Below are 20,644 nucleotides of genomic sequence, written 5' to 3'. Positions count from 1 at the left end.
CTCTTCGGAATCTAGGTCTTTGGGGTAAATACACCCGGCTTGAGTGCTCCTTTAAGCTTGTGCCGATCCCATATGGTTGAAGCATTCTCACAAAACAACATGATCATGACTGGTCTCCCAATGATTTTACCTAGTGAGAGTGATCGGACTTACCAATGTGTGGTCTGTCTTGTCATGTAGTCTTGAGCGCCTGACGAGATTTTTTATCGACATGGTACCACATTGCATCTAGGATTGAGTCTTAGTATATATGTTATATAATACTTATGTGTTGATCATTATTGACTGGTTGAGTGATATTGTGTTTTGATCCTTGAGTATGTGAATGATGTGAAAATGTGTGAGACGTGTCAGGTGGATGGCTATGAAGAACTTCATGGTAAAGGATACTAGGACATTGTACTCTGATAAGATGTGACATTGAGGCTTAGGATTTTATGGTGTTTTTATCATATGCTAGTTTGAGATATGTAGTTGAGCATGATTTACTTCTATGTTTTTCCATTGGAATTTCAGTTGTAATATCAGTACAATCTTTGTGATGGAAGCTTGCTTGTGGAGCTTCTATGGAGGCTGGATCTTTGAGCATCAATGAGGTCCTTCAATGGTGATTTTCCATCATGGAGATGCAGCGGAAGACAAAGGAGAAGAGGTGAGAGGAGGCGCCATCCACTAGGGAATAAGCCATGGAAGAAGGAGCTTCACCACCTAGAATGTGCCTTGGATAAGAAGCTTAGAGAGGATGCTTCAATGGAGGAAAAGAAAGAGAGAAGGGGGGAGCACGAAATTGAAGGAATAAAATAGGGAGAGAAGTGGAACTTTGAAGTGTGTCTCATAAGACTTTCATTCATCAAAGTTACAACAAGTGTTACACATGCTTCTATTTATAGACTAGGTAGCTTCCTTGAGAAGCTTTCTTGAGAAAACTTCCTTAAGAAGCTTCTTTGAGAAAACTTCCTTGAGAAGCTAAAGCTTAGCTACATACACCCTTCTAATAACTAAGCTCACCTCCTTGAAAAGCTTCTTTGAGAAGATTCCTAAAGAAGCTAGAGCTTAACTACCACACCTCTCTAATAGCGAAGCTCACCTCCTTGAGATGAGAAGCTAGAGCTTAGCTACATACCCCTTATAATAGCTAAGCTCACCCCCATTCCAAAAATACATGAAAATACAAAAAAAAAATCCCTACTACAAAGACTACTCAAAATGCCCTGAAATACAAGGCTAAAACCCTATACTACTAGAATGGCCAAAATACAAGGCTCAAAAGAAGGAAAAACTATTCTCATATTTACAAAGAAGAGTGGATCCAACCTTGACCCATGGGCTAAAAAATCTACCCTTGGGCTCATGAGAACCGTAGGGCCTTCCCTTGGATCTCTAGCCCAATCTACTTGGAGTCTTCTTTATCCAATGCCCTTGCGGGGTAGGATTGCATCATTCCCTCCACCTTGGAAAGGATTTGACCTCAAATCCTGAGGTTTTTCATACTCGGGGCTCCTTCCCTCAACACCTGTAAAAAGAACAAAATCATATGTATTAGTGGTGTTTGGTATGTTAAAGTAAGGTAAGGTTTGAAAACCCATTTCATGGGCATCTTCCCATGAAGGAACATGGTTTATCACCAACTCAATGAGTGGTGCTACAAGTATAGAAAAATATGGGACAAACCTTTTGTAAAAGTTTGTTAAGTCATGGAAGCCCCAAATTTTTCTTATACTTGGTGGAGTGGGCCACTCAGGAAAGACCTTTATCCTCTTAGGGTCCGTGGAAACCCCTTGATGACTATTTAAAAAATTAAGGAAAGTAATGTAATAAAAAGTACATTTTCTGTATTTTCATGTTGATTATTCCTACAAAAAAGTACAACAAACCTAAGGTGTCCCATATGAGCACCTAGGTTTATATTAAAACAAAAAATAAGAACAAACCTACCTAATGAGTCCCTATGTACATGAATCATGAAGATGTTGGGTGCATGACTAATTTTACAAAAGAGGGTTGTAACATTCAACACATTCATCATATCACTTATTTTAGGGATTTGGTGCCTAATAATACCTATTTGAGGCACCAACAAAGCACAAGGATTTAAGCTCTTATGAACCAAACTCTCATCCAACAACTTCTTTAGAGGAATAACCTCAAGCCCAAGAGGTGTGGTAGTGCTAACAAGTGTCTTTTTACAAAGGAGAAGATGTGGAGGTTGTCTAAGAGGGGAAGTTTCTTTAATATTTGTCTTTATTTCAAAATGACTTTCCCTCTTTTCAAACCTCTTGGAGGAGACACTTACCTCCTTACACTCCTCCTTAACCATTAAAGGTTGTCCTTCTTCTTGGGGGTAGATTTCTTCACTAGATTCTTCCCCTTTTGCTTCTTCACTTTAACTAGAGAAAGGTGAAGTAGTAGCCTCATCTTGGATACTATAAATGTCTTGGCCACTCATAATCATAATTTTCTTAGTGGGGCATTGAGAAGTAATGTGTCATCTTCCAAGACATTTAAAGCACTTTATGGAGCTAGTCTTCTCTTGCATACTAGCCTTAAGGGGTTGCTTTTCTATTGTCTTCCCCTTATCATCTTTGGGCTTAGAAGGTTTCTCCCTTAAGATGCCTTGACCTTGGTCTTTCTTTGGATAAGAGTGAGAGCCATAAGATTTTGAAGTAGACTTCCTTTTAAGTTATTGCTCTACCCTTATTTCCCAATCTAAGTTAGCCTCTACATTGTCCTTCCCATGGAAGTATGGGAGGTCAATGTTAGCCTCTTGAGGCTTTCTTTCCTTTTCTCTCCTATAGGAGTGAGGTCTAAGATGTGACCTATGTCTTCCTTCGTAATAGTCACAAAGTTCTTCACTTAGCCTCTTGCAAGAGTTATGACTACTATAGAAGGCATGTTTTTCTCTTTTCATTTCTTTCATTATTTTTCTTTTTACTTCCTCTCTTATTATCTTTCTTTCATCTTGACTTATTTCTTCCACTCTTTTTTTTCCTTTTTCTTTTCTCTCTTGTTTTTATTTTCATAACTTGAGGGAACTCAACTCATCTAAGACTCTAGATAGAGGGTCCTTATGACTAGTACCCTTACCATTAACACTAATTGAATGATTACTCATGTTGGTTCCTAAGTTGTGGTTCTTTCTTGTTGGGGGTTTGAAAACAAAAGGTAAACGAAACTATGGTTGAAACTAGCCAAAATAAACACTTAAAGAGGTGTGAAAGATAAGGTAAAAACTAATTGGTAAAAGGTAAACTATCAAGGCGGTTTGACAATGAAAGGTAAAGGAAATAAGCTATGAAAGTAAGCAAGAAATGTAAGCTAGGCGAATCCTAAGAATGTTTGGATGACCACATTTAAGGTTCCCAACAAAACACTCTAAATCCTAAGGGAAAATTGCCTAAAATTATTACATACAAATGGAAGTAGGGTGACCTATTGGAGGCTCCCAACTAACTGTTAATGAAAGGCCTTTTTGTTACAAAATTTGAAAGCAATGAAAGTAAGTAAATTGTCAATTACAAAATTACAAAAAGGTCCTCAATTTTGGTGGTTGTTCTCTCTTTGGTGATTCACTCAACTTGGAGTTCTTCTTAGCCCAATAGCTCTTAAAGTTGTTGGCCCCTTGCTTCTTGACCCAAATTCTTCAAGGGATGACACCAATCCTCCTTTCCAATTCCCTATATGGCAACTCACAAACAAGGAAACAAAGAGACAAGCAATAACCAAAGACCAAAAAAAATTAAATGAAAGCTAAACCAATGGAGTTTTAACAAGACAATTTTTCAAGGATTATTCAACAATTAAAGCAATGAAAAGGACATAGAAGCAAGCTAGGACTCAAAGAGAAACTTAGAATGGCTCTAGAGTAGAGTAAAAAATAAAGACTCAACAAACCTCTAGCTTTGGAACTTGTTTTCACACTAATTTTCAATTTTAAATTTTGGAACTAAGATTGGTATAAAATAGACACCAATTATAGAATAAATTTTGAGCCAAAACAACAAGCATACTTCCCTTTCACTTTTTTTTTCTTGGATACTGATTTTTCTTCCAACTTGTGTGATTTTTAGTATTTTTTACTTTTATCCAAATCACTTGGTTATTCTTTTATAACTTTGTTCTAGATCTCTAGAAAATTCAGTAAAAATTTCAGCTCAAAATTCGAAATAACCAATTCTCAGTAATGTTTACAAGTTTGTATGTCGAAGCTGCCAGCAGCAGCGATTTCAGACTTCGATTTTTTTTAGCATGGAATATTGATTGCCTTGGGCTAACTTTCAACCTTCCTATGTATGTTGAACTCACTAGGCTTGTTTACCAAAGTTTTAGGAGTTCAATATTCACTTAGGATCAAAATTTCAGCCAGCAATTCATTCACCAAAATTCAAATTCACAATAGACACAATCATAAGGAAACCTAAAAGTTCAAGAAAAGGTTCACAATCAAAGACTCTCTAAGAATTTTTAATGAACATGTTAAGGACTAATTAACATGCAACATTTGACTCAAATCAAATAATAGGCAAAAAGAATTTCATAAACTCATGAACAAATGAGTTAGGCAAGGAAACAAGAAAAATAAAATTCAGCACAACATAAAAAATCTTATGTGACAAGTTTCATGACTAGACATGACTTATATGACAAAACTACAATAGGTGAACAAGTCACTCTATATTTTTGAGGTTTTATTGTACTTTAATTTTTTTTGTAAGAATTTTATGGTTTAGGTTTCAACCATAAAAAATAGCAAGACAAAACTCAAAGGAACCTAAACTCAACACAACTCATGGTTCAAGAACATGAACAAGAAATTTGAACCATAGAAAATCAAATCTAGCTTCTATAGCAAGATTAATCGGTGGAAACTCTAAAGAATCATGTTTAAAACATTTATCACAAGACATGTGAGGAGATACATGGAGAAAAATGAAGAAACAACAATGGAGGAGAAGGTAAAGCTGAAAATTAATGGAGGTTTAAGGAACACCTACTTGAAGCTCTTGTGCTCTGATACCACTTGATGGAAGCTTGCTTGTGGAGCTTCTATGGAGTCTGGATCTTTGAGCTTCAATGAGGTCATTCAATGGTGATTTTCCATGATTGAGATTCAGCGGAAGACAAATGAGAAGAGGTGAGAGGAGGTGCCATCCACTAGGGAATAAGCCATGGAAGAAGGAGCTTCACCACTAAGAATGTGTCTTGGATAAGAAGCTTGGAGAGGATGCTTCAATGGAGGAAAAGAAAGAGAGAAGGGGGGAGCACGAAATTGAAGGAATAAAAGAGGGAGAGAAGTGGAACTTTGAAGTGTGTCTCATAAGACTTTCATTCATCAAAGTTACAACAAGTGTTACACATGCTTCTATTTATAGACTAGGTAGCTTCCTTGAGAAGCTTTCTTGAGAAAACTTCCTTGAGAAGCTTCTTTGAGAAAACTTCCTTGAGAAGCTAGAGCTTAGCTACACACACCCCTCTAATAACTAAGCTTACCTCCTTGAGAAGTTTCCTTGAGAAGATTCCTAAAGAAGCTAGAGCTTAGCTACATACAACTCTTTAATAGCTAAGCTCACCTCCTTGAGATGAGAAGCTAGAGCTTAGCTACATACCCCCTATAATAGCTAAGCTCACCCCATTCCAAAAAATACATGAAAATACAAAAAAAAGTCCCTACTATAAAGACTACTCAAAATGCCCTGAAATTCAAGGCTAAAACCCTATACTACTAGAATGGCCAAAATACAAGGCCCAAAAGAAGGAAAAACATATTCTAATATTTAAAAAGAAGAGTGGATCCAACCTTGACCCATGGGCTCAAAAATCTACCCTAGGGCTCATGAGAACCCTAGGGCCTTCTCTTGGATCTCTAGCCCAATCTACTTGGAGTCTTCTCTATCCAATGCCCTTGCGGGGTAGGATTGCATCACTTTGTTTGGAGGTGGAACATGTTTTTATATCCTTAGTGATAAGTTTTAACTTGGTTAATTGGTGAATGTGAACCTTTTACTCTGTTAAGAAGTTTTATATTGAGTTGTGAAGTAAATCTTTTTAAATTACTCCCACTATTCTATGTTTCCTTTCACTATATGTATGTCGGGATAGAGAGTGTCACATCAATCAATGTTGATCCATACATAAGTTAGTATTCACATTATTCGCTAGCAATTACCCTTTTAATATTTTTTATTCTAAATAATTCATATGTTAGTGCTCATTATTTTTATCTCTATTATGCCAACATTATCTTTAGTGATATTATTTTTAGGCTTTGTTTGAGATGCAGAAAAGTGAGAGAATGAGTTAAAGAAGGAAAGAAAATTCAAATTTTTAGTCTTCCACTTGGTTGAAGGAGAGCAAGAAAGGAAGAACTTTTCCACATAATCTCATGCATTTTTATATTCTCTCCAAAAGTACATGAAAAAGGAAATATCTTTTATTATACAAAGTCAAATATATTTTTACAGTTCCTTATGCCCAACTCTCTCTCTCTCTCTCTCTCTCTCTCTCTCTCTCTCTCTCTCTCTCTATATATATATATATATATATATATATATATATATATAACTTATAAGTTACTTTTTAAACTAAAATGAAAAAAAAAGAATTTAAATTTAAGTTATATCACATTTCATGTTTTATGTAAGATACTTATGCAGATACATATTTTTTTCCTTCTGCTTCCTGCATAATCAAACAAGAAGAAATAAACCAAAAAGATTGAACATATTTCTTTGAACTTATCCTTACAAATTTCTCGGACCTGGATCATAGACCTATATCATTCAACTATTCGCGTAAAATTACAAACCGAAATAAAAAAAAATTGAGTTTTTAAGGTGGCCAAATAATTTGGGGTTATGATATTGTTAATTTTTTAACCAATCAAATTACATGTTATCTTCTTATTAATTAATTTTTTGCTTTTTCAAATTAGTCCATCAATATTACTTTTTAAAGCTTTAAAATTGTAACTTTTTAAATTAGAAAATATGATTAAAGATAACTTTAAAAGTTTGAACCCTAAAATCTTTTTAGTTACTTTTAACACTTTTTTTTATAAAACCTATGCTTAAGAAAAAATAATAAGAAAATTTTAAACCCTAAACCCCAAAAGATTTTTTTTTTATAAAAAGTGTGAAAGTAACAAAAAATATTTTAGGGTTTAAACTTCTAAATGTATCTTTAATCATATTTTGTAATTTAAAAAGTTACAATTTTAAAATTTTTAAAAAAATAGTCAAGGACTAATTTGAAAAAATAAAAAATAATTAATGAGAAGATGACATATAATTTGATAGATTAAAAAATTACCAATATCAAAACCCCTAAAATTATTGGAAACACCATAGAAACTCTTTAAAAAATAACATAAATGACGAATATCTCTAATAAATTATATTGAGCATGAAACATAATGAAATGAACAAAAGAAGGCAAGTAAGATCATTTAATTACTAGTTTCATTGAAAAACTAGTAAAGATTTTAATTTTCTCTTAACTTTACAAAATTTTTCACTACAAACTCATCTTCAACAAATAAGTATATGTACATTTGAAATAAGTAAAACAACAAAAAGGCCTTTCCAACTTTGAAGGCTTCTATATATCATACAACATACAAATGGACTCAATTATCATATGTTCTTCAATTTCATATACTTTCTTTAGTAAACTAGAAAATCGGTCATATGAAAGAAAAATAAATTAAAAGTAAAAGAAATAAACAAGACTATGAAAATTCACCTAGGGCCTGAGAGTTCCATGGCTTGGACTAACAATGAAGAGTCATCAGTGAGGTCAGAATACCTATCTGATGAAGAGAGTTCTTGAGGTTTGCAATTAGAAGTGTCAGCACTTTGTGAGGCTTCCCATTTCTTTGCAAGTCCATCACCTTTAGGCATGCGTACAACTTCGGAAATTTTGGGCCTATGGCCCAGAAGATGTTGTGTGCACAAGAGTGCCACTTGAACAATTTCCTCAAGCTCAATCCGATCATAGTTGGTCTAGGTGTCCTAAAATAGAAGGGTTGAAAAATCCTACATTACTAGGGTATCCTAAACTTGTCGGGTACCCTCCCTACACTATGGAGTCCTAAATACAAGGCCCAAAAATAATGAAACCCCAATCTAATATGTACAAAGATAAGTGGGTTCATACTTAGCTCATGGGCCCAAAATCTATCCTAAGGCTCATGAGAATCCTAGGACCTTCTCCTGCATCCTTGGCCCAATCTTCTTGGAGTCTCCTAACCATGACTCTGGTGATAGGTCCCCTCCTTGGGAGGATTGCATCATCCCCCCCCCCCCTCTTGAAGAGGATTTGTCCTCAAATCTGCAAACCCTTCATCATCTAAATCAGCTACACCTGCAAAAGGAACCAAATCAGTAATGTTAAAGATGTGGCTAACTCCATACTCCTCTCGGGGGACTAGCCTATAAACATTATTGTTAATCCTCTCTAAGACCTGGAAAGGGCCATCACCTTTGCGACAAAGGCTCTCTTGGACTTAGCCCTTCTCCAACAATTCCTTAACTTAGGATTCAATCTCCTTGGTCTCTTGAGGATTAGTCCTATAAGCTGACCTATTAGGAAGGCTTGCTCCTGAGACTAAGTCTATTTGGTGTTCTATTCCCCTAAGAAGAGGTAACTCAGGGGGTATCTCTTTGGGAAATACACCACCAAATTCCTATAAGAGTTCTTGGACCTTTGGGGGAATGGTCTCAAGTGTGGGTATTATGGCAGTGCTAAGGGAAGTCTCCCTTGAGAGAAGAAGGTAGAAAGATTGCCTGAGAATAAGAGCTCTCTTAATATCTACTTTTGTTGCAAAATGACTCTCCTTCTTTACAACTTTCTTAGAGGAACACCCTCCCATTTTTTCCTTCTTCTTGACCTTTGGAGCTAAGGCCTTACTATCCTTTTTTTCTTCTTTTGTTCTTCTAACTTTTCCTCATCCCTCTTGTCCTTCATTGTAAGTTGATCCTTAGCTACCTATGAAGGTGTTTGAGGATGCAACACAAATTTAGTGCCAAGATGGGTGAAGGTAATCTCATTAGTTAGGTCATTGTAAATGATATTCCTATCAAATTGCCATGGCCTTCCCAAGAGAATATGCTCTGCCTCCATGGGAGCTATATCACAAATAACTTCATCCTTATATGTCCCAATGGAGAAAGGTACTTCACTTGTTGGTTAACTATCATTTCCTCTTTCTCATTGAGCCATTGAAGTTTATAAGGTTTTGGGTGGGGAATGATAGCGAGATTCAACTTGGAAACTAATTTTGTGCCACAATAATTGCAACAAGATCCACTATCCATAATGAGAGAACAAGTTTTATCTAAAAATTTTCATCTTGTATGAAAGATGTTCTCTCTTTGGGATTGGGATAGATCACAAGATTGGACTCCAAGGAGCCTTCTAACCATTAGGAGGTCACCTTCTTCATGGGGGTAGACTTTCTCTCTAAACTCTTCACTGCTTGCTTCATCTTCACTTCCACTAGAGGAAAGGGAAGAAATAGTCTCCTCTTTACTACTATAAATGTCTTGATCCCTATAATCATGGTTTTCTTTGTGGGGCACTGAGAGGCAATGTGACCTCTCCTAAGACATTTGAAGCATTTAATGTTGCTAGTCCTTGCTAGGGAACTAGTCTTAGGGGAGAGTTTCTCTATGGTCTTACCCTTATCTTCCTCGAGTTTTGAAGGTGTAGCCCCCAAAATTCCTTGGGCTTGGTCCTTCCATGGATAAGAGTGAAAGCCATAAAATTTTGAAAAAGACTTTCTTTTAAGTTGTTGCTCCACTCTTATACAAAGTTGGACTAGCTCATCTAGGTCCCTATATGGAAGGAGTTCAACCTTGTCCCTCACTTCCATATTAAGCCAACTAAGAAACCTAGCTATTCTTTTTCTTTCATCCTCCCTAAGTCCAACCCTTAAAAGGAGTAGTTCCATTTGTTGTCCATATTCTTCGACACTTATACTCCCTTGTCTAAGCCTTTGGAGCTTGTCCATAAGCTCCCTTTCATTGTAGGAGGGAATGTGCCTCTTCCTAAGGGAACTCTTAAGATCATTTCAATATTCTACTAGAGGATGCACATGAATCCTTCTTTCCCTAACAAGGGAAGTCCACCAATAAAAGGCATACCCAATGGAACTTTTCTTTCTTCACTAATATGATGGCAAACAAAGAGTTTTTTAACCTTTATTTCCCAATCTAGGTAGGCCTCAACATTATCTTTTCCATGGAAATATGGAAGGCTAATGCTAACCTCTTAAGACCTCATTCATTTTCTATTCTTTGGGAGTACGGTCTAGTATGGCACCTATGCCTCCCTCCATAGTAGTCAGTTAACTCTTCACTCAAACTTTTACAAGACTCATGACTACCATAGGAAGCATTTCTTCCTCTTCTTAATTCTTTCATTAATTTTCTTCTTTCTTCCTCTCTTTCATCTTGACTTATTTCTTTCACTCTTTTTTTCCTTTTTCTTTTCTCTCTTGTTTTTCTTTCCACAATTTAAGGGATCTCAACTCATCTAATATCCTATACAAGGGTTCCTTAAGAGTAAAACTCTCATCATTAACACTAGATGAAGAATGAAGACTCATGTTAGTTCCGAAGTTGTGGTTCTTTCTTGTTGGGGGTTTGAAAACAAAAGGTAAAAGAAACTATGGTTGAAACTAGCCAAAATAAACACTAAAAGAGGTTTGAAAGATAAGGTAAAAACTAATTGGTAAAAAGAAAGCTATCTAAGCAGTTTCCTATGTGAAAGCTTGGATGACCCTTTGTAGGTCCCAACTGGCTCTTCACTTAGTCTACACAGTTTACACTAAGCTATTACACACAAATAGAGGTTTGGGTGGTCTCTTGGAGACTTCCCATACACCCCTGAAGAATGTCCAAATACAATAAATCGCAATAGAAAAAGTTCAGCACTCAATTATTCTATTACAACAAATTTAACAAAGCAATTAAGGTATTCAAATTTGTCTCCAATGCTTGTTTGTTTTCTCAAGTGTTTCACTCAAAATTTGGTGAGGCTTTGGTTGCTTCAAATCCAATGGTGCTCTTGTGAATGTATGTATACATGATTTTGATGATGCCAAAGAAGAATCAAACAAGGCTGCTTCAAAGGATAAGCATTTGCTTCAAGATTAATACAAGATTGCTTCAACAAACAAAGCCTTTCTTCAAGATTTCTTCAAGATCAAGCCTTGCCTCAAAACAAAGGGTTTCAAAGTCATGCAAGGCTTTGGTAATCGATTACCAGGAAGTGTAATCGATTACCAGAAGGGAAGTTTGAAAAATAGCTGTTGAAAAGGGTTTTGAATTTGATTTTTGAACCTTTAATCGATTACCAAATGTTTGTAATCGATTACCAGCAACAGAACTCTTGAAATTCAAGTTCAAAAGTCATGACCCATCAAAATATAACTTTGTAATCGATTACCAGAAACCTATAATCGATTACCAATGAAGAATTTCAGAAAAAGCTTTTTGAAAAGACACATCTCTTCAAACCATTTTGAAAAGGCACGAAGGGCCTATATATATGTGTGTGTCTGACTTCAAAAAGCAATGAGAGAGATATTCCAAGAGAACTTCATTGCCAAATGCTCTCTCAAAAGAAACTCTCGGGCAAACACTTGCAAATCCATTAAGAGTTCATCCATGGACTTCAATTGTAATATCATTCTCTTCAAGAGAGAATTCCTCTTCTTTCTTCTTATACAAAGAGATTGTTTAAGGGACCGAGGGTTTCTTAAGTTGTAAGGAATTCTGAACACAAGGGAAGGGTTGTCCCTGTGTGGTTCAGACTTTGTAACAGGGTTTTACAAATAGATAGTGGAAAATCTCAAGTGGGTTGCTTGAGGACTGGACGTAGGCACAAGGGTGTGGTCGTACCAGTATAAAACTGAGTTTGCATTCTCTCTTCTCTTATCTCATTTATTTTGTTGCAATCAATTTTGTCTTGCATGTTTAAAGAACATTATTAAATTGATTACTGCTTCTTCTGCATTCTGAGCCTATCTCATTTAGAAGGGGGGTTAAAAGTTTGTTAGTGGGAAATTAATTCACCCCTTCTTAAGATAACTGAAACCATATTTGTCCAACAACTCTTAGGATGGTTAACCTCCAATACTAAAAAATCTTCCTTCAAGCAATGCACCTATTTCCTCTTCTAATCCTTATTGTAGGCAGCACTTAAACACAAAAAAAAAGACAGGCAAGAAGCCAAAATATGAAATGAAAGCTAAACCAAAAGGAAATTTAACATGACATTAATTCAATGATATTCAAGGAAAAATAAAGAAAAAGGACAACACCACAAGCCAAGGTGGAAAACAAAGGAAGTCCTATAATGCCACTAGATTAGATTGACAAATTAAAAATAAGACTCAAAGAAAAATTCTAGTTATGTCAATTTGGCAACACATCTAAAAGGTGAAAAATTCCAAGAAGTCAAATAGGATTGTAATACAACTCAAAATAATGAACAATTTTCAAGCAAATCAAGCACACATATGTATTTTTTATTTTTTATTTTTGGTTGTTCTGGACGTATATTTTGACGTTATTCTTTATCACCTTTTCTCGCTCATTTCTTTTTCGTTTTTGTTCATTCTTTTTCCATTGTTTTCTTTCAGATGTTTATTTTATCTTGTTAAAATTTAAGCTCAAAAATTGAAGTATTCAATCCATAGAGGATTTAAGAAGACAGTGTACCAGAAATGATGGCAACTAGAATTTCAACCTAGAAATCAAAAGTAGTGTTTATGTTGCTTAAGGCTTGGATAGTTACAATTTGTGTTTGCTTATGCTCAATTGTCTTGGATAGCACAATTCAAGAGAGCTTAAGACTTATTTTGATTGACAAATCCAGCCACAACTCAATTTCTTCATAGGCATCATATAGGAAACTTAGAAAACAAGAAAAGTTCAACAAGACTACTTATAGGAATTAATTTGTAACATATTATGAACTAAATAACATGCATGAATTAGACCCAAAATTCAAATGATAGGCTAAAAAGTGAAAGAATACTTGAACAAATGTATCTAGAATTCAATCAACAAAGTCAAAATTCAGCACAAACTTAAAACATAATGTGACAATTATTATGACTAAACATGACTCTAAGACAACATGAATGAAGTGATTTACACTTAGATTTTTGTGTTTTCTTTTCCAATCAACATTTTTCAAGAAAATTGAGATCTAAAGATTCAACACAAGAAGATTATGACTGAGAAATGATAGAACCTAAAATCAACACAAAACATGATTCAAGAGTAGATCTATAAAATTTGAACCATAGAAATGCAATAAAAAGTGTAGATCTAAGATTTAATCGATTTATTTTTTTGAAACTACTCTAAACAACACCAAACCACAAGACAATGGAGGATATACATGGAGAAGATGATGAAGAACAAGGAATTAAAGTGAATTGACTGAACAAAAGATAGAGGAAGCAAAAGAAAATCACCTAAAAGAAGATGCTCTAGTACCACATAATATAGCTTCATGTAGAGCTTGTAGGCCTTGGATCTTCTTCATCAATAGAGTCCTTTGCTTCTTGAAGATCAATGACAACGGAATGGAGAAGGAGGTAAGATGCCACTTCAAGGAGAAGATGAGTCAAGAATAAGCTCACCAACATAAGAAGCCATGGATAAGAGTTTGACGATAGGAGAAAATGAGTGGAGCGAGAGGGAGAGAGGGGAACAAAATTTTGAGAGAGAGAAGAGGGAGAATGAAGTCTGAACTTTGAAGTCTAATTTCTCAAATGATCAAAGTTGCCAAAATGCACACACAAGGCCTGTATTTATAGCCTAAGTGTCACACAAAATTGGAGCGAAATTTGAATTTCTATTCAAATTTCGCTTGAATTTGAATTTGTGGAGCCAAATTTGGAGCAAAAAATTCACTAATTATGATTAGTGAATTTCAACTATGGTTCAGCTCACTAATCCAAGATCAAATCCAAGATTCTCCACTAAGTGTACTTAGTTGTCATCGGGCATGTTGTTAGCCGATGAATACAACTAACTTTTGTGTATAAAACCTGTGTAAATTGTATCAAACTCCTCCAATTTATGGTTATTTTGTAGTGTTGTAATTACTTTTGTTAAAGATAGGTAATAAATACTTAGTACTCCCATTTTGTGTGTTTAATAACCATTTCCTCTCTATTTTAGGTTAATTAGGCAAGTTTGTGAAGTGTTGATTTTCATCCGCTCGCTAAGCCAATCTTCTGGCTTAGAGACCATCCGCTGAGCGCAACACTCCTCGGCTAAGCGTGAGGAAGAATCTGGAAGAAGGATGAGCTGTGCATTTGCGCTGAGCGAAGGGTCATCCCGCTAAGTGCACCGCTTCAGTCCATCCACTGAACGAGAAAAACATGCGCTAAGCCGAAATCCACTAATGCGCGCTGAGCGGTCCATAGTCGCGCTAAGCGTGCCAGCAAAAACAAAGCAACCTATTTAAGCCTGAAATCAGATTTTGGAAGGGAGTTTGGTGCAATTCTCGAAGCTTTTGCATGTTTAGAGATTTCTAGAGAGAGAAAGGTCCAAGTTCTAGAGAGTTTTGAGAGCTTTTGCTGTGAGAAGACTGGTAGGGAACTGAGCGAGAAGAGGAAGCCATCCTGAGAGCATGAGATGAGTCTGTGAGTGATTGTGAGGTTCTAGAGGTGGAGGAGACATCCCCACCACTTGTATTTATTCTATCCTTCATTTTTCTTTTCTCTTTGTTGTAAAGGAAGCTTCCCAGATATGAAGAGCTAAATCCTCTGTTGGTTCTTCCTTGTAGGTACTTGATGTAAATACTTGTATATCTATTTAATGATGTTTTATGTGTTATCTGTGCTATCAATACATCATTTCAGTGTGATTTTGCCTTGATCATATAGATGCATTACATTTTGTGCAAAATAGCAATTCTTCAGTGAAACATTGAGCATCATCATCTGAACAACCAAACCAAAGAGGAAGATGCCAATGTTGGATCAATTTCATCCATGCATTCATGATTTCGTTGATAACATTGTTGATGTCAAAACTGATGGTAATTGTGGATTTAGTGGTATCAGAGCAGGTCAAACCTTTCGGCCAGTGTGTTATGAGCTTACCATATTCTGGTGTGCACTCTATGTGATTACTTATGAATGCTTTTGTTGAGCATGCTTTGCATGATTAAATGAGACTGAATGGTGCTTGTGATGTATGTTGCATCCTTAATGTCTGCTATACCATAAATCCACCATTGAGTTATGAGTTATGAGATTGGCCATCTCTATAATTTGTGAAGTGCGGTTGGACATTATGACAAGCCATTAGGTGATGCAGATAGTCTTGATATTGATTGATAATGCCTTAATGAGCCCTTATCTTCATGCATGTATGTTATTAATAATCTTATTTCTCTCTTAATGTGTGGATTAGTGTTGTGAAAACCTTTTGAACCATATATGTGCCTTGGATGAGTGTGTCTTTCTTAATGTGTAAACACACGGTTACTTAACTCCCTTCTTTTGTGTGTAGTCATGAATGTGGTTGTTGAAGCTTGTGATTCAGTAATACACCATTAATGACAGCTTGATTCTTATTTCTTATATGCATGTTATATGCTTGTGGTAGGAATCTATAAGTCTATGTATGTTTGTTGTATGGATGTTTGTGATTCCTTGTTTGTATCGATGTTAATGCCTTATAGTTTGATGACATGTATTAAGATATATTTCATAAGGAATATTATTTTGATTGTACCTTTCAATTCTAGTGCAACCTATTATTTGTGTTGCGTGCTTAAGTCAAATAGTTTGATTACACTTGCAAGTCCGAGTATAATTCATTCTTTATGTTATGAGCACATGTCAAATAGTTTGAGTATTGATGTTTCTGTCACAATTAAGTGATTCTTGACGTCTCCATATATGCGTACATTGTGGTCATATTTTTGTTTCTAGAATTCATTTGGAATATCTATTGTTGATTCTAAATGAGTGATCATTCTTGATTTAAAATTATTGTCTCCTAGTCAATCGAATGTTAGTCTTGTTATGGGCTAATTGTCTTCCAATCATGCCTTGTTAAACTGCTTGATAATCTGTCATGTTGCTACTTTCGATACGAATAAAGACTTTCGCCCTTGTGAATCGCGTTAAGGTGTTTTGAGAGGAAACACCCAAGTATGCATGATCCTGGTTAATCATAGATGGAAGTCAAGATTAGTGAGTGTCTTACTTGTGTTCCTTGAGGATGTGCTTAGTCTACCTCCTAAGTGCGAGATTGAGAATCTTGTAGGTGTAGTACCCATAGAAACTTGTAACCATAGTTCCTGAGAGATGTCTGGTATAGAATTATTTAAGAGTATAGAGTAGTTGGCAAAGTTGTGAAGATTAGTTAAGAGGTTTAGTGTGAAACCTTAAGAAGAGTGTAAGGTAGTTAGTAGGGCGTTAATTGCTAAGCATAGAATGGTTCGAGAGAGAGTGTTCTTGTGTCAGGTAGGTAACCTAAAAGATTAGTGATAATAGTCATATAATTAGTGAGATAGATCTTACTTTTCTTTACCTTTTGATCCAGGCAAAGTTTGAGGATGCTCCAAGTACTACCTAGGAACCGTTGTGGTCTCTATTTGTACATGATCATGTCTTGACATGATTGATGCCCCTGTGTGTTCATGGGATGCATGAACAGGATCTCCCTACCCTGAGTTAGCTCTTGTAGTGATTTCGGTGATTGACGCTTTAGTGTGTTTCGAGTTAGGTTGGAGTATGTGAAGTATCTTAAGGTTGTTATAGACCCTTGGGAATCATCTTTCGTGTTAAGCGTTTTTTTATGCATTTAAGTTAGATGAGGATGACCCTTAGAGTATGCTACGTCTAGGTGAGAAATAACTATAAATCATGAGACACCCTTAACTAGTATCCGAACCATGAAGTTATTCTAGGATTCCTTAAATTAACCTTAACCGTTGTTAGAGACGACTCGAGTAAGTTTAAGTTTTTCGGTGAGATCCCTGTAGGGAGTAAACCCTAAGTTCATAGAGAAGTCGACCACCATAAACCATTGAGTACTACCTTAGTTGAGTAGGTCTTTGTTGGAGTAGTAAAATATTCGAAGTTTTAAGTTTAGAGGAGTGCTTATAGGAGGCCAAGTAGCAGCCTATGTTTTCTCGACAACTCAAGACTCAAGAAAAGATTTATCCTACGGATGATTTAGAATGGGTAACCATGGTGTCCACCTTAATGTTTTGGAGGCATTACCGTTAGTCTGATACGTTGTGAAAACCATAGGAGTTGAATCTGAGGTAGAAGAGATGGATAGAATTCTTAAGAATCTTGTTGTGAGTTTAGTTTCAACCGTTAGAGCTAGCTTAGTAGTTGGAGCTTGAGTAGGAAACCCTTGATATGACCAGTGTCCTAGTGATAGAGTTGGACATCATAAACAACAGTCGAACCCTTAAATTCAATTGCGAAGTTATATAGTGGCGTGAGTATAAATGTGTCAAGGTTACCTTAAGTTTGAACCGTTACAATCTCTTGAACCTAAGTGAGAGTTATGAGTCAAGTATACCAAAGTGAGGAAGATCGTGTTGAGGGAAGTGGCTTAGATTCAAGGGTAGGTAAATCATGTATTCTTGAGAGTCACTTGTGGACTATCATAATCATGGTTTTCTTGGTGGGGCATTGAGAAGTAATGTGTCCTCTTCTAAGACTTTTAAAGCACTTTATATAGCTAGTCTTCCCTTGCATACTAGCCTTAGAGGGCTGCTTTTCTATTGCCTTCCCTTTGTCACCTTTGGGCTTAGAAGGTGCCGCCCCTAAGATGCCTTGGCCTTAGTCTTTCTTTGGATATGAGTGAGAGCCATAGGATTTTGAAGTAGACTTCCTTTTAAGTTGTTGCTCTATCCTTATTTCCCAATCTAAATAAGCCTTTACATTGTCCTTCCCATGGAAGTATAGGAAGTTAATGTTAGCCTCTTGAGGCTTTCTTTCCTTTTCTCTCCAATGGGAGTGAGGTCTAAGATGTGACCTATGCCTTCCATCATAATAGTCATGAGTTCTTCACTTAGGCTCTTGCATGAGTCATGACTACTATAAGAGGCATATTTTTATTTTCTTAACTCTTTTAGTATTTTCCTTCTTTCTTCTTCCCTTATTTGTTCCCTCTCATCTTGATTTATTTCTACCCTCTCTTTTCCTTTTTCTTTAATTTCTAGTTTTTCTTTCCATAACTTAAGGGAACTCAACTCATTTAAGATTCTAGATAGAGGATCCTTATGACTAGTACCCTCATCATTAACACTAGATGAATGATGACTCATGTTGGTTCCTAAGTTGTAGTTCTTTCTTGTTGGGGGTTTGAAAAAGGTAAAAGCTAGGGTTTAAAAGAACTCAAGATAAGTGTGATAATTAAGAAGAAAGTATTATGTAATAACACTATAAACTAGGCGAGACTAGTAAAGAAAATAAGCTATGTAAATAAGCAAGAAATTAAAGTGCGAGAGATGTAAACTAGGCGGATCCTAAGAGTGTTTGGATGACCTCATTTAAGGTTCCCAACAAAGCACTCACTATTCTAAGGGAAAATTGCCTAAAATTATTACACACAAATGGAAGTAGGGTGACCTATTGGAGGCTCCCAACTTACTTCCAATGAAAGACCTTTTTGTTACAAAATTTGAAAGTAATGAAGGTACACGTACAAGTGTCCAATTACAAATAAATTGCCAATTACAAAAAGGTCCTCAATTTTGGTGACTATTCTCTCTTTGGTGTTTCACTCAATTTGGAGGGCTTCTTAGTCCAATAGCTCTTAAGGTGGTTGGTCCCTCTCTTCTTGATTGAAATTCTTCAATGAATGGCACCAATCCTCCTTTCCAATTCCCTATATGGCAACTCACAAACAAGGAAACAAAGAGACAAGCAATAACCAAAGACCAAAAAAATGAAATGAAAGATAAACCAATAGAGTTTTAACAACACAAATTTTCAAGGATTATTCAACAATTAAAGCAGTGAAAAGGACATAGAAGTAAGCTAGGACTCAAAGAGAAACTTAGAATGACTCTAGAGTAGAGTAAAAAAACAAAAAAAAAAGACTCAACAAACCTCTAGTTTTGGCACTTGTTTTCACACTAATTTTCAATTGAAATTTCAGAACTAAGATTTCTATAAAATAGGTACCAATTATAGAACAAATTTTGAGCCAAAACAACAAGCACACTTCCCTTTCACTTTTTTTTTCTGGATACTGATTTTTCTGCCAACTTGTGTGATTTTTCGTATTTTTTCATTTTATCCAAATCACTTTTTTCTTTTTTTATAATTTTTTCCCATATGTCTAGAAACTTCAGTAAAAATTTCAGCTCAAAATTCGAAGTGACCAATTCCTAGTAATATTTACTAGTTTGTATGTTCAAGTTGCCAGCACCAACGATTTCTGACTTCAAATTTTTTAAGCATGATATATATTGATTGTCTTGAGCTTACTTTCAACCTTCCTATGTATGTTGAACCCACTAGGCTTTTTTACCATAATTTTAGGAGTTCAATATTAACTTAGGATCAAAATTTTAGCCAGCAATTCAATCACCAAAACTCAAATTCACAATAGACACAATCATAAGGAAACCTAAAAGTTCAAGAGAATGTTCACAATCAAAGACTCTCTAAGAATTTTGTATGAACATGTTAAGGACTAATTAACATGAAAGATTTGACTCAAATCAAATAATAGGCTAAAAGAATTTCATACACTCATGAATAAATGAGTTAGACAAAGAAACAAGAAAAATAAAATTCAGCACAACATAAGAAATCTTATGTGACAAGTTTCATGACTAGACATGACTTCTATGGCAAAACTACAATAGGTGAACAAGTCACTCTAGATTTTTGAGGTTTTCTTGTGCTTTAATGATTTTGTAAGAATTTTATGGTTTAGGTTTCATCCATAAAAAATAGCAAGATAAAACTCAAAGGAACCTAAAACTCAACACAATTCATGGTTCAAGAACAAGAAATTTGAACCATAGAAAATCAAATCTAGCTTCTATAGCAAGTTTAATCGGTGGAAATTCTAAAGAATCATGTTAACAGCATTTAACACAAGACATGTGTGGAGATACATGGAGAAAAAGGAAGAAACAACAATGGAGGATGAGGTAAAGCTGAAAATTAATGGAGGTTTAAGGAGAACCTACTTGAAGCTCTTGTGCTCTGATTACCACTTGATGGAAGCTTGCTTGTGAAGCTTCTATGGGGGCTGGATCTTTGAGCATCAATGAGGTCCTTCAATGGTGATTTTCCGCCATGGAGATGCAGCATAAAATAAAGGAGAAGAGGTGAAAGAAGGCGCCACCCACTAGGGAATAAGCCATGGAAGAAGGAGCTTCACCGCTGAGAGAGTGCCTTGGATGAGAAGCTTAGAGAGGAAGCTTCAATGGAGGAAAAGAAAGAGAGAGAGAAATAGAGAGGGGGAGCACAAAATTGAAGGAGGAAAAGAGGGAGAGAAATTGAACTTTGAAGTATGTCTTACAAGATTCTCACTCATCAAAATTACAACAAGTGTTACACTTGCTTCTATTTATAGCCTAGGTAGCTTCCTTGAGAAACTTCCTTGAGAAGTTTCCTTGAGAAACT

This window comes from Glycine soja, chromosome 10 (genome assembly GCF_004193775.1).
Source record: "Glycine soja cultivar W05 chromosome 10, ASM419377v2, whole genome shotgun sequence".
NCBI lineage: Eukaryota > Viridiplantae > Streptophyta > Magnoliopsida > Fabales > Fabaceae > Glycine > Glycine soja.
This window is presented reverse-complemented; position numbering follows the sequence as displayed.